Source organism: Pinus tabuliformis, chromosome 3_2 (genome assembly GCF_031772625.1).
Source record: "Pinus tabuliformis cultivar Carrire ecotype Pingquan chromosome 3_2, CPIR1, whole genome shotgun sequence".
Taxonomy (NCBI): Eukaryota; Viridiplantae; Streptophyta; class Pinopsida; order Pinales; family Pinaceae; genus Pinus; species Pinus tabuliformis.
This window is the reverse complement of record NC_142302.1, coordinates 571,214,453-571,232,390: the sequence shown is the minus strand read 5'-3', so window position 1 is coordinate 571,232,390 and position 17,938 is coordinate 571,214,453. Positions and strand designations below refer to the sequence as shown.

Below are 17,938 nucleotides of genomic sequence, written 5' to 3'. Positions count from 1 at the left end.
CACATTGTGGCTCGTCATGTTAATCTTGGATTTTTTTGGGATGAAGAATTTGAATTTTTATTCAAATTTCTTAAAAAGAAATTCCAATTATTTTTGTCACACTCTTTCCATCCTATCTAATCTAATCTGTCAAATTTTCATTGTAAATTGCGAGATTCGATTGGATGCAAACAATGTGACAAAAATAATTGGAAAATTATTTTAGGAAATTTGAAGAAAAAAATTTCAATTTCTTAATCCCAAAAGAAATCCCTTATGAACATGACCAACCAATACATATGTGTATGGGTTCTAGCAGTTATGTGTATGGGTTCTAGATATATTGAAATTTTCACTTTGATTACTTTGTATAGGGGTTGTACACAGTTAGGGAGTTTTTGGTTGAGTTAGTTTCATTTTTTCCTTCTGTAGTTAGATTTTTTTTTGTTTTGCTCACAAGGTTTTTTTGTTTATTACAAGGAGATATATTTTTGCAGTTTATTTTTGTCTTAATCAGAAGATGATGGAACATGGATTTAATCTTTTGGGAATTATTTTGATTGTTACTCTACACAGCAATAGAAAAGTTAATTAGTTTTTGGTTTCCTTATGAATTACAATTAAATACTATAGACAAGAACTATGAATATGTAAAACATTTTTCTCTAATAAAAAGTGTTATGTTCTTTTCTAAAAAAATATTAAAATTTTAAAACTTTTTTCTTCTCTTCTATAATACTTTATATACTAAATAATCAATTAACATAAATTGAACCTAAAATTTAAATTTCATTAATATTTATTTATATGTGAAAATCCAACCTTCATTTTGAGATAAAATCATCTAACTATTAAATAATCCATTAATATAAATTCAATCTAAAATTTGAAGTTTATTGATATTTATGTGTATTTTAAAAACAAGCATTCATTTGGAGATAAAATCATCCTTAAAAGACATTAGCAATATTAGAGCTTTTGTGGAGATAAATGAAATATCATATCATTTTGGAGGAACATGCATCTTTACAGCTAACTTTTTTTTGGGTTGATTCTCTGCCAAATTTCCACATGGATCAGCTCTTAGAAATTTGACTTTGAACCAAGATTTTGCTTGAGCCTTTGGACTGCATGTTAGGACAAATGATCCAGCTTTATTATTACTTTTGGGACTCTCTCTAGATTGGCACAAGGAAAAGTTTTAAATTCAAAATTGATACATTGAGTTTTATAATAAATTGAGTGATGTAATTCTCGAGAGAATTTCATGATTTAGAGTTAAATCAAGGAGTGATATAATGAACTATATAAAAGAAATTGAAAAATTAGAAAAATTATATAATATTTTGTTATATAATTATTTTAATTTTGGTAAGTTTTATAAGTTTTAAAAAACAGTTTCATAAAAAATAGTTTCATAAAAAATAGTTTCACTATTAAGTGTAATTGGGAATAATTTGTTTAAATGAATTGATGTTGAAAATTATTAAATGAATTGAATTTTAATTAATGGGCTGCTGTTGTGTCTTTATATATGTTAAGACGATTGAAATGTTTTAGGTCATTTCATCAAATAACTACTTAATAACCAATTTACTAATCTTATGAATCTGTTTGCCGTTTTTCGTGGAGGTGGCGTAGTGGTAAAGTCGGCCTCATCATGACGGACTGGTCTTGACGGGGCCAAGCACACTACCTTTTGTACAGTGATGTGTGGTTTGACGGTAAGTCACATGGGCAAAGCCCAGGGAGACCAAAGTTCAAATCTCATGGAGTACAATGACCTGCTGTGGTGGTGGCTAGAGGGGCGGATTCTCTTTCCCGTGAGTCTGCTCTTGCTAAAATCATAGGAACTTAATATACCCTATTTGCAGGTGGTTGGTTATGCTCTTGGTGTTATAATGGCAGCTATGAGGTTTGATCCTAGGTCTCCCAAAAATTAGGCCTAACAATTACCGATTCACTATATAATTAAAAAAGAATATACAAAATGGAAGACCATAAAAAAAAATAGTAATAAAAAACCATGGATTCATCCCTCCCGTTGTTGCAGGTGTCTGTTGCGAGCCTGAGCCAAAAGCTGAATGTGATCCTCCTTGTGATTGTTGCGAGCCTGAGCCAAAGGCTGAGTGTAGCCCTTCTTGTGATTGGTTAAATAGATTCTCAGAAACAGATTCTGAGCCTGAAAAAGGAGCGTGAAACTGCGTTGTGTAATGGAGGAGGGAAGGGCGATTTTCTGAGTATGCTTTCGTCTCTTAGAAATGATGCGGATGGAAATCCTTGGTAACAACATAATGGCAAGCTATGGCAAATTTTGTCTCAGTACAATATTGTGGATAAGGATTAAAGGTATAGATGAAAAAATTGTAATAATATGGGTATGATTTATGGTATTATAAATAATTCTGGTTTCTAGCGTTTTGGCTTTTGGAATCGGTTTTACAATCCAGAATAATTTTAAATTTGTAAAAATTATAAATAATTTAAATTATAAAATTTGTAAAAATTATAATCTTTGTAAAAATTATAAATAATTTAAATTATAAAATTTGTAAAAATTATAAATAATTTAGATTATAGAATATCAATTTTGTTGAATTCTACGATTGTAGTATCGTCTGTTTGAGAGTCCCAAAATCTTTTGTTTACCGCTGGTATATCCAATCGGAGTTGTCTATAATGCGATTTTTTGGAGATTCGGGTGACGGAATCCGGTGGAAGAAATTGAGGTTAAATCTTGAATTCTTGCAGTTAAAATGGTTTTTTAACTGCATATTTGGATTCAGCACCCTAGAAAACCCCTGAGAGGCTTTCATTGTCCAGAAACTAGCTATCAAACTTGCGATTCCAATAAATTGCTGCCGGATTTCGATCGAAAAAACCCACCTGAAAAACTTTCAAAAAATCGAGTTATAAACCACTGCTATCCAATCACCTCAATCTCAAAAATCCAAAAGATGAAAAATCACACCTGCAAAACCCACGCTCAAACACCATTTTATACTGTATATGATGCTGGCTCTCATAATTACATGAATCTATAATACAATGGCGGAAAACGGAGAACAGAACCCTGGACCCCAACTTCGAACAGAAAAATAACGCATTGGAACCCTTAAAAAGACGACCAGATTGGATTGAATTGGATGATGATGATCAAGTAATAGTAGTCGAAGTCAGCAGTTTGTGCCTCGGCAGCTCTGGACAAGTTTTGAATTTTACAGTGATCGGCAGGGGAAGATTTGGTGCGTCTGAGTTTTTGTTGTACTCCTGGGGCGGAACAGAGCATATGAGCGCCCAGTTGATGTTCTTGAAAAATGGGTGTTTCTTGATATCGGCGGCTCTCTGTGCCGACCCTAACCGCCTCCTCGGGTCTTTACGAGGAGCTGTTTTATCAGATCCCGGAGGCGTCCCATTGCTCGGCCTCGGCCCCTGATGTCTCCGCCTGACCTGTACTGCTCATATTGGCGGGGAATTTCAACGGATGGGTGATGATATTTGTGAGCGTGGAATCCTTTCCGGCGCCCTTGAACGGAGTCCGGCCGAAGAGCATGTAGTCCACGGCGTCGTCGTGCGGGGCCAGGTATTCATGGGTTCCCACGAAAGATCCGGACCGGGCCTCTGTGGGCTCGACTATTAATTCCGGCCTGCCCTCGCTCGAAACTTGATTCTTCTGCCTTTTTGGTCGTTTCTTCCGTAATGGGAACAGGCAATTTCTTCTAGCACCAGAATTTGACGATGATGGTATCCTGTTATGCTCTGCGGCCGTGGAAGGAGGTCTGTTGAAGCTTTTCTGCAATGTCGGAGTGACTTGGCATGAGAATGAGAGGTCAAAGTCTGAAAGCATTCTATGGCCCTCTTGCCTCACTAGAACATTCTCTGGCTTCAAATTCCGGTATATTACTCCCAACATGTGCAGATATTCTAGAGCTAGAAGAACCTCTGCTGCGTAGAATCTGAAAGGGAAAAAACAGAAAAATTGTTAAACGTGAGCTACGAATCAAATATCCACAAAGATTCAAACAGACAACACTACACACAATTCACTCTACCTTAATAGGGTACTTAATAAAAGGGTCTCTGATTCTTAATCTGTAAATCCAAGAGAGTGGAGATTGCAAACACACCTCATAAGTTTTGAAATAAAAACACTATTTGGGAAAAAAGAATATAAATAAACCAAGCCCATCAACATAAAAATGGTAAACATTCATCCCTCAACTCGTTTATTGTAATCTTTTAAATTAAAACCAAGAGAAGATATAAAGCTCTTCCGGTAAGAAATTTAAACCAAGCCGATCTATGCATGACACACACGATTGCATTTTAAGTGCATGTTGCAATTTATTGAAGGATATGGCAATTCAAGTGTGAATTGCCACACATGAAAATTTCTCCTGTTTTCTTGTCAGTGTGCTTTGCTTTGACAAAGCTAAGAGGGAGATCTCAGAGCTTTTATGGCTCTTGTGCATAATATAACAACTTTTAGGACACTGCGCACAGTATAAGATGGGATAAAAAATGGTTGAAGAGTTCAAAGATGATTTGCACCAGAAATTCCAGATTTGGCAATACTTCATCCTCCACTCTGGATTTATAGGCAGGATTTGGTTAGAAGGTTGATGTACTCAACTGAGATGGAGTTGGGATTGTGTCATGGAAGGGTACAACACATGACTTGGGTTTGTGTGGTGAAGGGTACCGCACATGGCAGGACGCTGGAATATGTGCAGGGTGTTGGAATTAATGGAGAAAGCTAAATTTAGATTATTGTTTAGGATTGGGATCCTATTATCTAGAGAGTGGTTGAAATCACCATGATTGAGAAAAAGTATATATAAACCGTTGTTCTCTTGATTGTAAAATGGTATATTATGTGTAGTGCTTTGGCACTCTCCAACGAATTTAATATCAATTTTTATCATAATATCAGAGCTATAGGTCAGAGGCCTGTGTGTTGAGCTATAGGTCAGAGGCCTGTGTGTTGTGTGGTTGTTGATTGGTGAGCCGAGCTGTCCGTGGAGCAGACTCAGTGTGGACAGCGTCTCTGTTTGAGCGTTGCCTCACTGTTTCCTGTATTCAACCTTTGGTTAGCCAATGTGGAGATCTGTTTGAGATCTTTTGGCGTTGTGGAAGATCCAACACCTGTTGGAGATTTGGACCAGGTGGATGAGCCGAGTCATGGTGAATGCGCGCACATACCTTTGCTGGAGCCGAGCATTATTGTTGTCGTTCTTTTAGGAGAAGTCCACTTGTAAAAGTCAATCTTTGTTGCTTACTATCGCTCTCTAATCCCTGCAGGGGATGTCAAGATCCAAAGCTGCTCAAGATTTAAAGAATGGAACAACTTAACGACTTAAATCTGAAACAATTCTTTGAATTTTTATTTTATATGAAGAATTATTGTTTGGCGTCAATTATTTTATCAGGGATTTGTTTGGCGTAACGGTGAAAATTTGTGTGAAGGCTTAAAGATCTAAGTTGTTGTATGTTTAGTCGTGGAGAAATTGGTTTATTCGGCTGCAATAACCACAGGAAGAGGCGGAGAAGATTGCGGCACAGTGGTCTGCGTCTTGGAGATCCATCTCCCCACGGTGGTGGAGTGGCTACCGTGGCTAGCGGCCTGCTATTTTCTGCATGCTTTAGAGGATCTGAACCCGTGTTTTGCTTTTAGATCTGGAGGGCGCCCGGACTGTTGAGGAGGAAGCCGAGATCTCTTGCTTCAAGGCTCACATTTTCTGCTGTCGAGTGTTGAATCCAGGATCCCCGTTGAATCCAGGATTGGGGATGCAAAAGCTGCCACGACTCTGCCGTGGAGAAGACTGAGGAACGCTGCGCGTGGGCGCAAGCTCTGCAAAGAGTCTAAGTTGGCTGAGTTTGCTGGGAGGCTGAGCAGAGGAGACTATTAAGGTTAATCAACAGATCTGGTAACGGCGGATCAAAACTTGCGATGGCGCTCTAGGTTAAACATCAAAAATCTGGTAATTGAACGCTGGACGGTGTCAAAAAAAAATCTGTAAGCTTGGAAGGTCGTGAGCGGCCACATTGGAACTAGTTGATTGGAGACTATCTGATCTGTTTGTGGAGTCGTAGAGGCTCTGGAGATATTTGCTGGTGGGAAATTTGACTGTGGTGTGGCCGCTGGGATAGTCTGAGCCTTTGTGGCATCGCTGGTGTTTGACCGCACCAATTATCGACGTGTCTATATTTTTAGATATTTTTTATTTTAATGATGATGATTTTCTCATGTTGTTATTTGGAATTAGCATGGGTAGTATGTTCAAATCAGAAGAAATTTCAGAAAAATGTGGTTTTATTAGTGACCATGAAAATCAAGATGCACACTTTGTTGTGCAAGATTTACTAGTTAATCTTCAAGAAGGGAGTGAAGAGGATCTAAGTGTTACAAGACGCTAATTGCAAAGACGTGGTAGAAGAAGACAAAGTTGGAGAAAATTTATATTTAAAGTGTAATGATCTCATTAATATTTTTGCATGTGCAAACGTTACATCGATGAATGATGAAGACATCATAGCTGGTTTTCGGATGGTTGACACCAGAAATAGTGAGAGAAAATTCTCCTATTCAACCTGTCATAAGTTTGAGAAGAGTGAAAATTAGAATTAAAGCTTTCCATCACTTGGGAAGAAATGAGGTGAAGAGATATCACTACTTCATGGCGAGGAAAGCAAAGATGAAGCCTCGACTGAAGATAAACAAGTATGGGCTCTGCTGCAAGAAGACTAAAATGAAAATTTTGTTACCAATTCGTTTCATGTTTTAATTGTAAGCCTAGCTGAGACTGAGACCAGCAAGCGTATGTTATTGTTCAGTACCTTTTCTCCATTAAGCGGGAGTGTTGGAATTAATGGAGAAAGCTAAACTTAGATTATTGTTTAGGTGTTTGTTTCTTTAGATAGGATTGGGATCCTATTATCTAGGGAGTGGTTGAAACCACCTTGATTGAGAAAAAGCCTATATGAACTAGGTTGTTCTCCTGATCGTAGAATGGTGTATTGTGTGTGTAGTGCTTTGGCACTCTCTAGGTATCTCACGTGGAGAGCTATTTAGCTAATTTAATATCAATTTTTATCACAAGGTGGTACACTGAACTACAGGTGAAGGAGGCTTGAATATGTACAAGGTGATGAATAACTTCAATGTGTAATTAGACCAAGGCCAAATCAACATAGCCACATAAAATATAGAGAGACTTGAATCCATTTTATCAACATAAAATTTCTCATTCAATCAGAGCCCTTGAATCAAGCCATATCTAATAAACTTTTTTTCAGGGAACTGAATAACAATGGCAGACCAGTCTGCACACACACAAGACAAGCAAACAAAAGATAAGAAAACCAGAAAGAAATGCTTTTATGGATTAGAAGATAATACAATCCCACCCCACCTTAAAAAATATGTGTATCTCACTGTTGTATCACACACTAGAACTTTCAAAGGAGGGGAATGCCCAACAAAAACACATACTCACTCACCAATACTCTACAATACCAACCAGCAACACAAAACACAACAGCTGAAGTCAATACATACAAGAGACGTATACCAACCTTGCAGATCTGAGACTGAAACACCTTCCATGCTGGCACAGCCTAAGAGAATGCAGGTCTCCACCTGCACAGTACTCCATGACAAGGCATGAATAATGTGAAGCCTCAAAATGTGCATAGAGGATAAGAAGAGGTGGTCCAACATGGAGAGGATCTGTTTCTCCACCTTAGCCCTGTGAAACTTATTCATGTGAAACAAGGCTTCCTTATCCACCACCTTGAGGGCACACAAACTTGAATCAACTTACTAGCCAATCCCCACTCCCCACCCTCTTCACTGGCCTAAAGTGATTGAGACCAACTGATCCCTCCTCTTCACTAGCCTGAAGTGATTGAGCCCAATTGATCCCTTCTCGCAGGGCATAGGGCCCTGATGGATGGTCCATTAAATTGTAATGGAAATGAAGTATATATATGTTTTTGTTTTTTATTTTTTTAAATTAAGGTAAATAGGTAAATTGTCATTTACAATTTAATTTAGGTTAATGAGAAAATAGTTAATGTTCCCAATCACTCAAACAATCAATCTAGCACTTGGTGACTGTGAATATTACTGGTGGTGACCACTGAACTTGGCGATGGAGCCACGGAGACTATTTGAAAATGGTTAGGGTTTTTCTGCAACCGATTGCCACGACTGCACCCTACCCACCCTACCTACCTCTAGCTATCGTCGTTTGTTTCCCTCCGGTTGCATCAACCGTGGTGGTTCTCGGTACCCGTATCCCCTCAAGGCCCTCAGTAACAGCATAGCTTACCGTCCTCCCCGATTACTGCATACCCACCGAATTCCAATACCCTCACCGCAGCGATGGTTACAATGGTCCTGGAGGCAACTGGCAGAGAACACCTTGGAACAAGGATGGAGCTTGACCTAGTAGACTATTCAAAGGACCCGTTGGAGAATGTCAATATCTGGCAAACCCCTCGCTCTATCGCGGATGAACTCCTTCCCTTCTGTTGCGACCTGTCGGCTACCATTGCAGGTCTACCTTCGATCTCAAGACCTTCCTGCTCCATAGTGACATTCTCGGAGCCTCCTCCAATCTAGCTGTTTCCTCCCTTGCCGCCACAGTCACCCTCTGTTGCAACTTTCGTATCAGCCTACCTCCACCCAAACCCTGAGGCTGCTAGCTCACAAACCCCCCTCTCATCTCACCCTGGTGAATCTTCAAGAAACCCCCTGAGATATCTCATCCTAACCCAGGGAAAACCACAAGTTACTGTACCTAAGGCACCACCATTGGGTAGCTACGTGGCAGTACCCCCTCTTTCAAAACCAATTCTAGTGGCTAAAGATCCCCGCCCTAATAACCCTGATACAAACCCTAACCAGCCGGTGGATAATTCAGATGACCCTAAAGAGCCAACACGGCTGGGGGAAAAAGCGAAGTGCTTCAAAGCCAGAGGCGAAGATGTGATTCTCAGACTCGGGGAGGATATTTAGTGGGGTGACACCATGGACATGGCAGATCGAGTATTGGTTGGAATAATTCGCGGTTGTAGCTACACAATGGCTAGGCTTAAGCTGTGGACCTCTGAGGTATGGGGGCAGCACCTGGTGGACCTCCCAAATATACAAACCTTTGTTAGAGGCTAGTTTGCTCTGTGCTTTGCCAGAGTCAAGCACACAAATTGGGTCATGTCGTCCTTCTGGCATTTCGAGCATGCTCCAATTCTTCTTCGATGTTGGAGCCCTCTTTTTGATGTGGAAAAATAATAAATAGGAGTCGGGCCTATATGGGTTCGGCTACCTAGACTACCCCTTCAATTCTGGTCAGAAGATATATTCTATCGCATCGGCACAACTATGGGAACCTATCTCAAACATGATAGATCATATCTGGCTTCGGCCATGATGGCATATGCCAGGATACTCGTTCATCTGGGTACTCGGGGCAGTCTTTAGGAGCATATCACCTTAAAGTGGAAAACCTTCTCCCGAAAACAAACCCTAGACTATGAAGGTGTCCCTTTCCGCTGTAGACATTGCCACAAAGTGGGACACGTGTACAAAGATTGTCCTCTGAACAAGAAGGTGAGGGACGGAGCTAAGGGGATGGAAACACTGCAAAAAAACTCACATGCTCAGGGTAGCCTTCCAGTGGTGGAACATGCAACAAATTTGGCACATTCAGAAGCATTACCTGTGCTTACTGAGGTGACCAAAAAGAAGTGGGGAAAGGCACCCATTGGTGCACCCTATCCTCCTCTAACCAGAGCAAGGGCGGCTGCTGAGGCTGCTTTCTCTACGGGTATGTCAAATACAAACTCCTCCTCTGTTTACTCTAATGTTTCTCTGTACTGCATTGATACTAGTTATGTTCAGTTCTGTTCTGCACAGTCCCTTGCTCACACCTTCAACCCTCCCATAGCTGTGGATTTCCCTATCAAACCCTCCTCCCCCACCATCTCCTGCACTCAACCATCCTTTCCTGATTAACCTCCTCCCATTTCCCTTATACATGCTCCTCCCCTCATTCCAGCCCTTCATTCTTCAGATACCCCACCCGAGCCTAGATTCGCTCTCAGGCCCTTGACACCCTGGGTATCAACCTAATCACCTCTCCCCCTCCTCTAAAGATGACTAGAGGCAGACCCTCCTCTCTATCCAAAGCTAAGCTACACGCTGGGGAAGAGATTGTTGCAGGCAAGCAACACTCCATCGACTGGGTACTTAGAGCAGTGAATACCCAAGAGCTCCTTCCTCCATGAAATTTCTCTCCTTCAATTGTACAGGGTTGGCTAGCCATGACAAAAAACTAGCCATGAGGAGATTGCTCTCAGCAAAACCCCTTTATATTCTATTTCTTCAAGAAACCCTAGGCCAGGGTTGTGTCATTACCCACCTCCTCGAATCTTGGCTATTGGGATGGACATTTTACACCCTAGATGCATCAGGGTTGCCTGGAGGTCTTGCGTTGGGTGTAAACAATCGCTCCATCAAAATCTATAATACTTAGGGGAGCTCTGGCCACCTAGGAGTTGACATTTACTCCTTAGAGCTCGATACTGAGCTTAGGATTATCAACATATATGGCCCCTATCACAACAGGGAAGGATATTGGAGCAGACTCTTAGACTCACACATCCTTCAAAAGGACAGGCTCATTCTGGGGGGGATTTAAAATTTCTCCATTGGTTTTGCAGAATCAGGGAACACAATGCACAAAGAGATAACCTCTCAGATTTTTTTGAGAGCAATATGGAGGAATCTCATAAATGTCCCCTCCCCAAAAATCATGCCTATTTGGAGAAACAACAGACCAGGGGAGGACAGTCTCTCTAGAAGACTAGATATGTTCCTCATTAAGGAGAAAATGCTAAACTTGGAGCAAGGATATAGATAGTGGGTGGGCTCCGGTGGAATATCAGACCATAGGTTGATCTATTTGGAAATCACAGGGGGTATAAACAAGCCAAAAGGTCCTTTCAAATTTAATGATGCATGGCTTAGAGATGCTGAATATATTCATCTAGTAACTAATTACTGGAGGACTCATCCCCCTGCGGCAAAAGGGACTATATCAGAAGGATTTGCAAAAAACTTGAAAGAACTAAAAAGCCTCACCAAACAATGGGTACATAAGAAGAGAAAACAGGAAGACCATACACTCAAACTGATTGAAGAAGCCATTGAGGAGTATGAGAATGACTATGAGGGGATCTCCTCTTCCCCAAAACACAAAGAGCAGTTAACCTCTCTTCTGGCTAAGGGAAACCAGATTATTAAGGACAAAGAGGAGAGCTGGAGATTGAGAAGCAGAGCCATTTGGTTTAAGGAAGGGGATGACAATACCAATTTCTATCACAAATTTACGAATGGGCGTAAAGTTATAAATACTATTTGGCAGCTAACAGATGAACAAGGAGAACCAGTGAACACCTTCCCCTGTCTTGTAGCTATGGCCACTACCCACTTCAGGAACATCTATAAGTCAACCCCAAATGCCACCCTAGTTGAAATCATGAGGACAACTCAACTATTCCCAAGGTTTGTTAAGCAAGAAGAAGGCTGGGAATTGACAAAGGAGGTCTCCCTGGGAGAACTGGAGGACACTCTCAAATGGTTTAAGCGAGACAAAAGCCCTGGTCCAGATGGCTGGAATGTGGAATTCTACCTGGCCTTCTTTGATACTCCGGGGGGGGATCTATTACAAGTTATAGAAGAATGCATATCCTCTGGAAGATTATCTGAGGCCTATAACTCAACCTTTATCGCCCTTATACCCAAATCAGACAATCCCACCTCCTTCATTGACTTTTAGCCCATCTCCTTATGTAACTATATCTACAAGATCATCTCCAAGATAATAGCAAATCACCTCCAACCGATCTTATCAAACCACATCTCAGCTGAACAATTTGCCTTCCTACAGAACAAACAAATTCATGAAGCGGTTAGAATTGCTCAAGAAATTCTACATTCTATTCAGACCCAGAAGCTAAAAGATATGGTCCTGAAAGTTGACCTCTCGAAAGCCTTTGACAGAGTAAATTGGCTATTCATTAGAATGCTATTAACACACTTGGGTTTTCTATATGGATTCATAAGATGGATTATGTGTTGTATTACTAATGTAACATTCAACGTTCTTATAAATGGTGTGGCCTCTCCTTTCTTCCACTCCAAAAGAGGCCTCAGGCAAGGATGCCCACTGTCCGCACTCCTCTTCTTACTCATCATGGAAGGAATCAGTCGTTTGATAAAGGAGGAACACCAAAGAGGTAGGCTAAGGGGGATCCCCATCACAGAAGGATGCACATTGACACACTTGCTCTTCGTTGACGACGTGCTGCTCTTCCTTAATGGGAGTATTGGGGACGTGACTGTTGTTCTCAATTCCTTCACTATATTCCTAGCAGTCACAAGCATGATGGTTAATAATGAAAAGTCCACTATAACGGCTATAGGATGCTCACCATATGAGATTCAGTATGCCCTGCGAAGATTCCCTTATAACCTACAACACCTGGATGAGGGACTAAAATACTTGGGCTATAGATTAAAGCCACTTGGTTATAAGAATGCTGATTGGATCTGACTTATAACCAAAATGGAAAAAAGGCTAAACATATGGTATCTCAAATATTTATCATGAGCAGGAAGACTGTACTCATAAAAGCGGTGCTGGAAGCAACACCAGTATACTAAATGTCTTTAGCATGGATACCAAAGGGAATACTGGCCAAAATAAAAAAACTATGTTGCAGATTCTTGTGGAAAGGGAAACAGCCTAGAAGGAATTTTTTCCTGGTCCAAATGGGAATCTCTGGCACTCCCAAAGAAATGGGGAGGATGGGGTATCAAAAGCCTTAGCACTTTCTCCACAACCTTGGCGGCAAAACTAGGGTGGCAGCTAGTCACATCATATAGCCTATGGACTAAGGTGGCTATCTCTAAATACATAGCTCCTTCAAACCTCATGGATTGGCTTCACCAACCCTAGTGGACACAAGCCAAAAAAATCAAACATATGGAAAGCAATCCTGCAAGCAATGCCCCTTATCAGGGATGGCCTTACAGGGATAATAAAGTCGGGAGATGTTGTTAGAATAGGGATAGATCCTTGGATTGGATGTGGGAACGCTCATAGACTCCCACATGAGCTTAGAACATACCTCACTTCCAGAGGGATCTCTCACCTTAGCCACATAGCAGACAATGATCATTCCACTTTTTTGCAATAAGCATATAAATCTGGGAGGGAATTACAGATCCCTCAACCATGGCAACAACACTGGAAAGAATACACTGAGGCCCTCACAAAATCCCATATCAGGATACAAGAAGGGGAGGATGAGCTAATATGGGCACATGTGAAGCATGGAAAATATACACCAAAAGTGGGATATATAACTCTTATGAGCCCATTGAAACCTCCACTGTGTGAACCTCGGTGGTGAAGTTTATGGAAATTAAAAGCAACCCCCAGGTCGAGGCTCCTCATGTGGACCATTCTGAGACACAAAATCCCAACAAGAGAAAATTTGGTCAAAAGATCTTTTCATGGACCCTTTTGGTGCGGCCTTTGCAAATCCGACAATGAAACAATGAATCATCTCTTCCTTACTTGCCCATGCACAAAAGAGCTATGGAATACTATTCACTTACAAATACCCTCGCTCCCTTTGTGGCAGGGAGCAACTGTTCAGGAAGCCTGGGAGGGATGGTGGTCCACTGTATCCTCAGAAAAAACAAAGAACATCCCTTTACTTACTTGCTGGGCCATATGGATTGTCAGGAATAGAATGAATTTTCAAAACTCCCCCCCCCCCCCCCGCCACTGGCCGACCATCACTACTCAAATCCTAGCAAACTATCATCAGATCCTAGAGAAGGAATCAAACTCCATCCCCAGGCATATCATACCTAAGAGTATAAACCAATCTCACCCCTGGGCATACTTTGATGGCTCAGCACAAGACATAGGATGTGGGGGGGGGGGGGGGGGGGGGGGGGGCGCTATCCTACATCTTACAACAAATCATTATTACAAAATCCAAATGGGACTAGGCAGAGGGACGAACAACTTTGCTGAGCTTTCAACAACAAAATACACCATACATTTTGCACTGGAAAAACATTGTAGAAACTTACAGCTATTTGGAGATTCAAAAACAATATGCAATTGGATTAAAAAAATTACAAATTGTCATGCATTTTCTCTAAGACACATCATGGAAGAAATATACAGACTCATAAACATATTTGACACATTTATTTGTCAACATATATACAGGGAGCAGAACATAGCTCTCGATCTACTATCCAAGGAAGCAACGCACAGGCCTATAGGACCATGGAGCATATTGGAACAAACTGATGGAACCTTCGATCAGTATTATCATCGACCTTTTATAGATATATCAGAATATTCAAGCTCAAATGGAGCTGGATACATAGTTTTTGTTAAATATTTCAACTTTATATATATAAATGTATTTTCAAGTAGTCATATACATGACAACTATTTTTTGATACTCTCTGTGTAGAGTAAGTACGTATTTCATATTGAAAATCACAGTACAGAGTAGTGTCTCCCTGCGTGGCGTACACCTCATTTCTTGTATTCTCAAACAGGATAGGCTTCTAGCCCAAAGTATAGTATATGTCATAGGCATCTACAAAATGTAATTTTCCTCATTAATGAAAATTACAACTTTTTTCTAAGGGAAAAAAAAATCCAATCTAGCACTTTCTAAATAGAACACTAATTATTTAGTGAACTTAGGGGAAAAAGGTTATTTAGTCTATAAATTAAACTATGCCTAATATTATTATCGTTTAAATTATATTTTTGAATATTTTTTTTTTTTCTAGGTTAAGACTAAACTAAGTACCCACGGGGAATTGAACCAGTGACCTATCGCAAGGAGTGCCTTAACAGTGCACCCATTCACCGTCAATCCAAAGCCCCGTGGGCCTATTTTTGAATATTATATAAATGGAATAATTTAAATTTATATCTTCAAAAAAATCTTTGTTGAATTTCAACCATAAAAAACATATACCTAAAAAGATACTAAAGTGTAAAATACTAACACTACTTCAAAGTTTTTAACCATAAATGATTTTTTATTGTGATTGATATATTTTAATTTAAATTTTTATTAAAATAAATAAAAATTATTACAAAGAAGGAAGTAATAATAGCAGTTTTATGTTTTTGAGAATACCTAATATATTTTGATTTCCTTTTATAAAAAATAATTTGTCATAATAGGAAGAATTTGCGGTTATTAGTAACAAAATGTGACAAATATTTTGAGTGACTCTCATTAAAAACTCTCATAAAAAAAGATGGTTTATATTTTTGGTAAAATTTAAAAATAAAATTATAATTAATATTATTTAAATTTTTAAAATAATTAATTTTATGTTTTAATGGTAATATTATTTATATAGTTATGTAAATATAAAAATAAAACTAAATAAAAGAATTAAAACATTAATTATAATGCTCCATTAAATTGTAATGGGAATGAAGTATTTTGGATATTGTAATGGGAATGAAGTATATATATCCAAAATGTTAACAAATATTTTGAGTCACTCCCATTAAAAAAAGATGGTTTGTATTTTTTGGTTAAAATTTAAAAGTAAAATTATAGTTAAAATTATTTAAAATTTTAAAAATAATTAATTTTATGTTCTAAAGGTAATATTATATTAAATCAGTATGTAAATATAAAAATAAAACTAAATAAAAGAATCAAAACATTAATTATAATGTTCCATTAAATTGTAATGGAAATGAAGTATATATATCTTTTTACATAAACATAAAATGTTTTTGTTTTTATTTTATTTTTTAAATTATGGTGAATAGGTAAACTGTCATTATGGCCAAACATGTCTCTTACAACTTAACTTAGGTTAATGATAAAACAATGAATATTCCCAACCAATGTGGCACTTTCTAAACATCAAATGATATCAACACAATGAAAACTACATTGTGTGAAATCACATATTTACATGACTAGGTAGATGGACATTGTGTGAAATGACATATTTGCATTGATATGTATTCTTATTTTTTGAAGAAGATGAAGGGTGCAAAATTTTTTGATGGGGAAATATTTAATAATAATGTTTGTTTTTTGTTTTTTGTTTTATTTTGTTTTTATTTTAAATTTCAACTATTTAACTAGTGTATATCTTTCTTAAGGAGGAATCTAACATTAGTAGAGAGGGATTAAATTTCTTCGGGTGCAATTTTTAGAATGAAAAATTAGAAAAAAAAATTCTCTCTATATATAATACATTTGTTTAAATTGTATTTTTGAATGTTATACAAATTACATAATTTAAACTTATATGTTCATAAAATTCTTTGTTGGATTTCAACAAAAAAAAAAATATCTAATATTAACACTACTTCAAACCTTTTAACCCTACAACACACACGCATATATAGATATATAGATATATATAATATGTGCAATGAAACATTTTATCCATGCACATTAAAATAGCTATTTTGTTATTAATATATTTTTATGTATACATCAATATTAGTTCATATTAAAATATTTTATGTATAACCCAAATTAACATGACTATTCTCATCCATCATGGCATTGAGAATAAAGTTGAGAGAAACATTAAAAAGAGGAGCAAGCTCAGTGATGGATCCTCCATTATTGTTGTGCTCAAAAGTTTTTTTTGTGTTATTTTAAATCCATGCTTGTAAATTTTCTGTAGATCCCACAATGTACAAACTTTTACGGTTTTTTTTTTTGGCCACGAAGTAAACTCAATTTTGTTTTCATATAAATAAATATTATGATTTAATGCAAGATTCATTGTATCTGCCTCTTCATATCCATGGTATGGACTAGTTTTCCTAGGTTATTGAAAGCTATATTTGATTTCAATTTTATTGACCTTGTGGTTGAATAATTGCAGACATATGTTTTGCAACATACTTTTGGTTTTCCAACCCAATTTAATTTCCTAAATATGTTTCTAGATGTGTCTCGTGTAGAAACAATGGAAACAGTACACACTTAATGTTCTTTTCTGCTATTGAATTTCATCAAACCTTGAGATTCTTCTTATTTCTTATCGAATGGCACTTTTCTTATGAAAAACCTTGGGAAAATAGCTAAATTAAAACCTCTTGGTTGATTAGATAAGACATATGGTGTACTTCTTAAGCTAGTTATCCCTCGCTCATTACGAGATGCTCAAGTATTATCCACCATTGCTCTCAATGTGTCATCTATAAGTGTGCATAATGGAACAAATATCTTCAATTTTATACAAGTTACAATGAAGAACAATTCAAGTAAGTAATTTCATATAGTGATGCATTTCTTTAGAAATATGGCTTTTGCAACCTGTTTTTATTACTTACTTATGTTTGTTTTCAATGTTGGGGAATGTGCCTATTTAATGGCCAATTTCCATTGAAGAACAACTCAAGTAAGTAATTTCATATAGTGATGCATTTCTTTAGAAATATGGCTTTTGGAACCTATTTTTATTTCTTACTTATGTTTGATGTTTATTTTCAATGTTGAGGGAATGTGCCCATTTAATGGCCAATTTCGACAAAAGTTCATAGAGCACATTACAATGTCTTTATACTAAGTTTTCAAAGAGAATATTTCGCTGTGTAGCAATTAAGCCACCTACCATGATACCTGAGTGATTATAGAATAGATTAGATTTGTTTGGGTTCTTCTTTTAGTTTTATTGATCATATGTGCCTTTTGTTCCCTACCTCATTTGAGTACAATTCAAATTTAAACAATGGAGGTAGTTGATTTTTGTAGACCGAGTCTTAACATTTTGTTTCTTAGAGAAAATTTCTATAATTGAAGTTCAATTATGTTTTAATTATTGGGTTTGAAATTTTTTAATTGAAGTCCA

The 17,938-nt window shown here is 37.9% G+C and overlaps 1 pseudogene; it reads right to left on the bottom strand.

The window, feature by feature from the left end:
• Window positions 1-3,135: 3,135 nt before the first annotated feature.
• LOC149181799 (serine/threonine-protein kinase D6PKL1 pseudogene) lies at window positions 3,136-8,574 on the bottom strand (annotated as a pseudogene).
• Between the last annotated feature and the right edge of the window lie 9,364 nt (window positions 8,575-17,938).